The 6,625-nt window shown below is 36.0% G+C and overlaps 1 pseudogene; it reads left to right on the top strand.

Annotated features, from left to right (window-relative positions):
- Positions 1-438: 438 nt before the first annotated feature.
- On the top strand, positions 439-1,418 carry LOC103736333 (annotated as a pseudogene).
- Positions 1,419-6,625: the final 5,207 nt, after the last annotated feature.

The following is a 6,625-nucleotide window of genomic DNA, read 5'->3' on the forward strand; positions in this document are numbered from 1 at the left end:
TAATATCATTTCACCAAAAACCCCACAATTGCCTTGAAATTTCAGCAATAATTATCCATTAGCTCCATTAGCTTCCTGAATCATGGTTTTATAGACATTCACCCAAACACTTTTTTATGTGAACACGTTGACTTTTATTTTCTTCTTAAGGAGGGGTCAGGGAGGCTAGAGAAGTATTGCAGTGGAACGTCAATGAAAACATATTACACATATTTATGGTATGACCCTGAATATTAATGCTATAAGAAAACATACCTAAGATGGTCAATTCATTTAGAAGACTTTATTGACAAAATTGCTTTTATTTTTTATTCAGGTAAATCCATTGCTCTGGAATGCCCAGCAAATCTCCCAGAATAATCAACTGTAAGGTTCAGAAATAAAGACAGAAGCTATAAATACCAAAACTCATATACCAATACAATTGGAAAAGAGGACATGCAGTCAAGAAATGTAACTCTACCAAAAGAAAACAAGTGGAAAACTACAGAAGGAAATCTTACTGTGCCTGTGGAATTTATTTTATTGGGATTTTCTGATGTTCCCAAATTACACTGGTTTCTCTTTGCAATCTTCCTCTTCATCTATGTGACTATACTCCTGGGGAATGAAATCATTATTCTAATCACAAGGGTAGAGCCCACTCTGCAGACTCCCATGTATTTTTTCATCAGCAACCTTTCTTTCCTAGAAATCTGCTATGTGTCCATCACTTTGCCTAGAATGCTTATGGATCTCAGTACATTGAAAGGAAATATTTCTCTTTATGCTTGTGCTACACAAACGTGCTTCTTCCTTATTCTAGGATCCACAGAGTGCTTCCTCCTGGCTGTGATGTCCTATGACCACTATGTGGCCATATGCAACCCTCTGAACTACACTCTAATCATGAGCCATAAGGTGTGTAACCAGTTGGTGGTTGGCTCCTGGGTCATTGCAATCCCCATTCCGATAGGGCAGCTATATCATATTTTGACTATGCCTTTCTGTAAATCAAACCAGCTCAATCACTTCTTCTGTGACATACCCCCATTGCTCAAACTGGCTTGTGGGGACACTTTGTGAGTGAGATGGTAGTCTATACATCTAGTGTGTTTATTGTTACTATGCCCTTCATGTTAATCCTTATATCCTACAGGAGAATCATCTCAACCATTCTGAAATTGCCATCACACACAGGAAGAACCAAACCCTTTTCAACCTGCTCTTCACATATTATAACGGTAGTTTTATTCTATGGATCAGCCAGTATCATTTATTTAAAAGCGAAGTCCAATGAGTATGAGGGAACAGACAAAATTCTCTCTCTTTTCTATACCACTTTGATCCCAGTGTTAAATCCCCTGATATACAGCCTGCGGAACAAAGATGTTACTGGGGCATTGAGAAAACTCTTTTCCAGACTGTTAGCACAGTGATACAATGATAATAACAGAAATTATTTTTATACTGAATGTACATCTAGTTAGAACATAATCTTGTAAACCTACAAATAAATTCATGATGAAATAGCCTTTATTTGGAGCCTATTTTCTCTTAACCTACAACAAACATACAAATCTATTAGCAATGTCCAAATTCATTTTTCATGAACCAGTGTAAATGTATATTCAATATACATAAATTATCAGCCCATGTAAAATAAATTTTTAAAACATTTACTTTAGATGGTCATACATATTTCAACTGTAAAGTTAGTACTTTATTTTTAAAACAAGATGTATGAGTTTTCCTGGTTTTACTCCTCTATAAATATTTTCTCTGAGATTGTTACCTTAATATGAAGACTTTTTATAATTTGATCTCTTGGGTGGGGATATAGTTCAAGTGTGTTTGTAGTGAATCACATTATTTGTTTTCAAAAATTCCTCAAACAGATAGTAGTACCTTTTAAAATCTATGAAACATATGCATAAAGCTACAGGATGTTGTGGAATAATATGCTGATGCAAATTTTAAGGATCACTTCAAAGAGTATATTACACATCTGTATAAGTATGATTACATCAAACCATTTTTATAATAGCTGTAGCTTTTGTGTCTTCCTTAACTGGCTCAGAGCTGAGCACACTTGGAAGTACATCATGTAACTATCGAGGTGTTCTTAAGTTGTTTCTCAGAAAACCGCTAGAATCCACTCAAGTTTGGCTTGAAAGCAGTTTTCAGAGACAAGAGATGCTCAAAAGAAGTCTGGTCATTTTAATTTCCACCCCTTAGTTCCTGAACACTCCCATCCTGGCTCTGGGAAAGCAGTGCCAGAGTTTAGAAGTGGATTCAGAGCTCACAGTTTTTGCCCCAGAACACCATGGGGAGCTGTAGTATCATCTTTAAAAATGTATTGCCATATTTACCAAACCACTTGCATCAGATTGGTGGGGGACATAAGACCACTGAAATCCATGAACAAATACCCATTGCTTCACTTATTTAGCTATGAATTAAATTTCTTGTTTAGAAATAATGCTGCAACGAACACAATGATAGTGGATAAGATATTTTCTATGACCATTATGGTAACTTTGGAAGAAACTTATATACATAAAAAACAATTTCATACCCAATGGATAAATATATTCCTTCGAGTAGAGAACTCTGCTCATTTCATGATAGAAATATTGCAATCTAGATAACATGTCACTAGACTGCAGAACATTTACCCTGGTAACATTGCTGTACCCAGGGATCAGTATTGGTTTCTGGTGCTACTAGCTTCAGCTACCATATTCAAGTTAGACTTGGTGACTGGAAGTCAGTTTTTCTGTGTTCATGCATAACCTTCCTTCCTGCTTCTATGGCCACATTGTTCACCAGTCAATATTGCCCAATGACAACGATGGCCAGGGAAAATATGTTGACTACTTTCCCACAGCCTGAGTCATATATCTCCTTGACTTTTGAAGTCCTCCTCTGTTCAGTTCTACTTTTCGTTACACTGATAATTCCAGTACCATTTGCAAGGCAGAATCATAAGGCCCAAGTATAGAACAGCTAGGACAGTAAACTGGACCTTTTATTCTTTTTTCCTCAAAATTAGTTGCTTTTTAAATCCATCAGTATATGGATCAGATCCACACACCCAAGTGAGGAATATGCTCCATCTGAAGTTCAACTATGGCCATTCACACTGCTCTTTCATGGGGTTAGAAGGGGCCATGTACAACAACTTACCTTTCACCTTAGAAATATTATCTCTGTATGCCCAACACTGGACTCCTAGAAAGTTCACACATATGTGAACTTTGTCAACAAGTCCAGAGTGTTTTCTTTCTTAGAATTATTTGGTCAAATTAGCTCAATATCATCAATATAAGGGATCTTTGTGCCTATTGCCTCCTTGATAGAGGGTTCTCATTAAAATATTTCTTGTCTTTCAAAAGCTTGATGCTATCATAATGGATTTTACGTAAACCTTGCAGCAAGCTCTTGTCTGCCCTTCATTGATTGAGATGGTAGAATAAGAATTCTCACACTGTGGTTAAAAGTTTCCCACTATTGAAGTAGGTAAGTACTAATGACCAAGGATGTTCATGCTTGCTAATATTCCATTGGTCGAAACAGTCAAATTACTATCTCTAGCATTAGTGCAGGAAGCACATCAGAAAAGACAGAGATGCTAATAGAAATGATTAATCACCACTTTGGCATATATGTGTATCATGAAATTTTTATAACAGATATATTTATGTTCCTTATTTTACAAATATTCCCAAATATGAAAATTAATTTTGACATAGATAAAAGAATATATTTAAATGAACATTATGTTATAGAGTTACAAATCAATTATATAATTATTGTTACACATATAAATGTTATGATGCTGTTTCACCCAATAAGACCACTTAGGCACAGAAAAATATGGCAAAAGAAAGTATATATTTTTCTAGTTTGCCAGTGACTACACTGGGCACTCAGCTCCCAAGTACACTTCTGAGCCATCTCTAGGGTAAAGTTTTACATAGAACAACTACATCCAAGGGTGAAAAATTTAAGCTCCCAAATGTATAGATAGAAAGTCCTCCTAACAATTTCTATCCTGTAAGATAACAATTACTATTCTGCAAGAGAAAGCCACACAAAAAAACCCCACAGAAGTAAAAAATCTGTAGTTAGCAGGAGCAACCAGGAACATGCTGACCTGTTCTCAAGACAGCCAGCAGCCTGCTGACAATTTCCCACAACCAGGGCCAACTGCCCTTCAGTTTCAGAGCCTAGATTCAGCTTAGACTTCAACATGGTATAACCATAGTCAAGAATGTGCCTCATCACATAATTTTATGCCTTCAGATTTTTAAAAACTAAATTTATTTCCATTTTATGTGCATGAGTGTTTTGCCTGAATATTTGTGAGTGGAGCACATGGGTTGCATGCCTAAGAAGTCAGAAGAAGGCATCAGATTCCCTGGATCTGTAGGTTCTTTAGGTTGTTTGCTGCTACGTGGGTGCTGGCTACCAAATTTGGGTCATATTGAAGCAGTCAGTTATTAACTATTAAATCATCTCTCCAGACCCTGTTCACAGATTTTTAATGCTTTTAGGTAATTATTTATTGATGAGTCTACATGATCTAAGGATATGTTACTTTTAATAGACATTTTGAGCAAACTCCTAGAAATGATACAAAAAATATGAAAAAATAATCTGATTTTAACTAGTACTTACTATATTTTCTTCTCAGATAGACATCACAATTTCCATTGCATGGTCTGAAGTGAGACTGAGCATTTTCCTGCTAAATGCATGAAGACCACTGCCATAACTGCATGAACATAAGGTTGCACTAAAATGTAATCCAAACAATGAAATATTTATAAACAGTGAAGCCATAACACAAAAATTGCAATATTAACATCTCTTAAACTAATTCTGATGTGGGAATTCTCTCAGTGTGTCTATGACATCTTGTCTCTGTAAATGTATACCACAGGATTGAATACTTGGGTCAAAATAATGAAGAAAACTGAGAGGGGTTTGTCTCCTCAAACACATTGGATTTTGGTTTCAAGTAGGTGATGGTGGCTACTTGGCATACTAAACATACAATAATTTGGGGGGATGTTTGATCTTTTCTGTGTTTGTTTGATGGCAATAGAAAGATTGTTGAGATGTTTCTGCCATTAAGAATCCAAGATACGGACAAAACTCCTATAGTAAGCTTCATCTATCCCAGGCACAGGACCATTGTGAAAGAAGGTGCTGAAGGATTGCAAGAGCCAGGTTAGGAGTATACAATCAGAATCAGAAATTATATGCAGTTGTTCATGTGCATAATTCAGTAAATAATAGGAGAGATTCTATTACAGGGATGGAACACTTGGTAGTTTAACCAAGCTCCAGTCCATGGACCCACTCTTAAGGAAATGTGAGGCCACAAATCACACTCAATATGCCATATATATGTATATGCATATATATTAAGTTGGGCAGGGAACTTTGGTGAAGGTTACATTAGGGGCAGGTATCTAAATATGATCAAACTGTACTTTATGAAAAAAAACACAATTATTTAACAACACACACACATACACGCACACATATACACAGGCACACAAAGAGTTACATATGGCTCAAATCTGTGAATTATTTATCCATCTTGAATTTACTCTGTCTCCAGATGAAAAACAAGCTACAAATAGAAGAATTAAATGTTACAAAAATAGAATTAATTATATTGGGATTTTCTGAAGTTTCAGACCTAGAATGGATTATATTGGTGACTTCTTAGTGATCTGCATGTTCATATTGAATGGGAGTAGCATCATAATATTGACAAATGGAACTGAACTAGCTCTCATAACTCACTTGTGTTCTTTCTTTGGTAACTTTTCTCTTTTACAAAGCTGTTACTTAAGGATACAACAAATATTTATAGAATTGCATGTCCAGAAAGGAAAGGTTTCCTATTTTTTCTGTGTACTACAGATGCAATTGTAATGCCAATAGGCAAAGTAACATTTTGCTGGTGAATGCTTCACAGTCACTCTTTTACTTCACTGAAATTTTGCAGTTCTAATGAAACATAATTTAATGGTATTTAGAGACCCTGCTTTATCCACACCTCTGATTACTGCCTCCTGCACAATTCAGTGTATTCTCTCATATGTTTAATACAGCTTAGAAAGCTTAATTTGTGTCTCCATATTTCCTTCAATGTGAGTTTTTCCACTGAACCATGTCTAACCTACCAAGATCCCATCCTTGAAAGAGACAGTCATCTCTTTCCAAAAGCCATGGGTCTTCAATTCTTACTTTGATTGCTTGGTTTGAGGTTTTCACCCCCTTTCCCATATCTATGCTGTCCAGTCATTGTAACCTGTTTGTTCTGGTTTTCTTTCTGTTGCTGGAATAAAATGCTCACCTAAACCATTTTAGGAGAGGAAATTTTTTATTATCTCTCTGTTTACAGTAATCTTTTGAGGGCAATCTGCTCAGAAATTCATACAAGAACTAGGAGAAGAAACCCAGAGTAACTGCTACTTGCTGACTATCTTGTGAGATCATGCTTATGGCCACCTGCTCGGACAATGGTGTTGCTCACAGTAGGATATGCTCTCCCACATCAATATTCAATCAGAATAATCTCCCAACAGACATTCCCATTGGCTAATTTTACACATATCATCCA

This window comes from Nannospalax galili, unplaced genomic scaffold, assembly GCF_000622305.1.
Source record: "Nannospalax galili isolate Female #2095 unplaced genomic scaffold, S.galili_v1.0 scaffold1678, whole genome shotgun sequence".
Lineage (NCBI taxonomy): Eukaryota > Metazoa > Chordata > Mammalia > Rodentia > Spalacidae > Nannospalax > Nannospalax galili.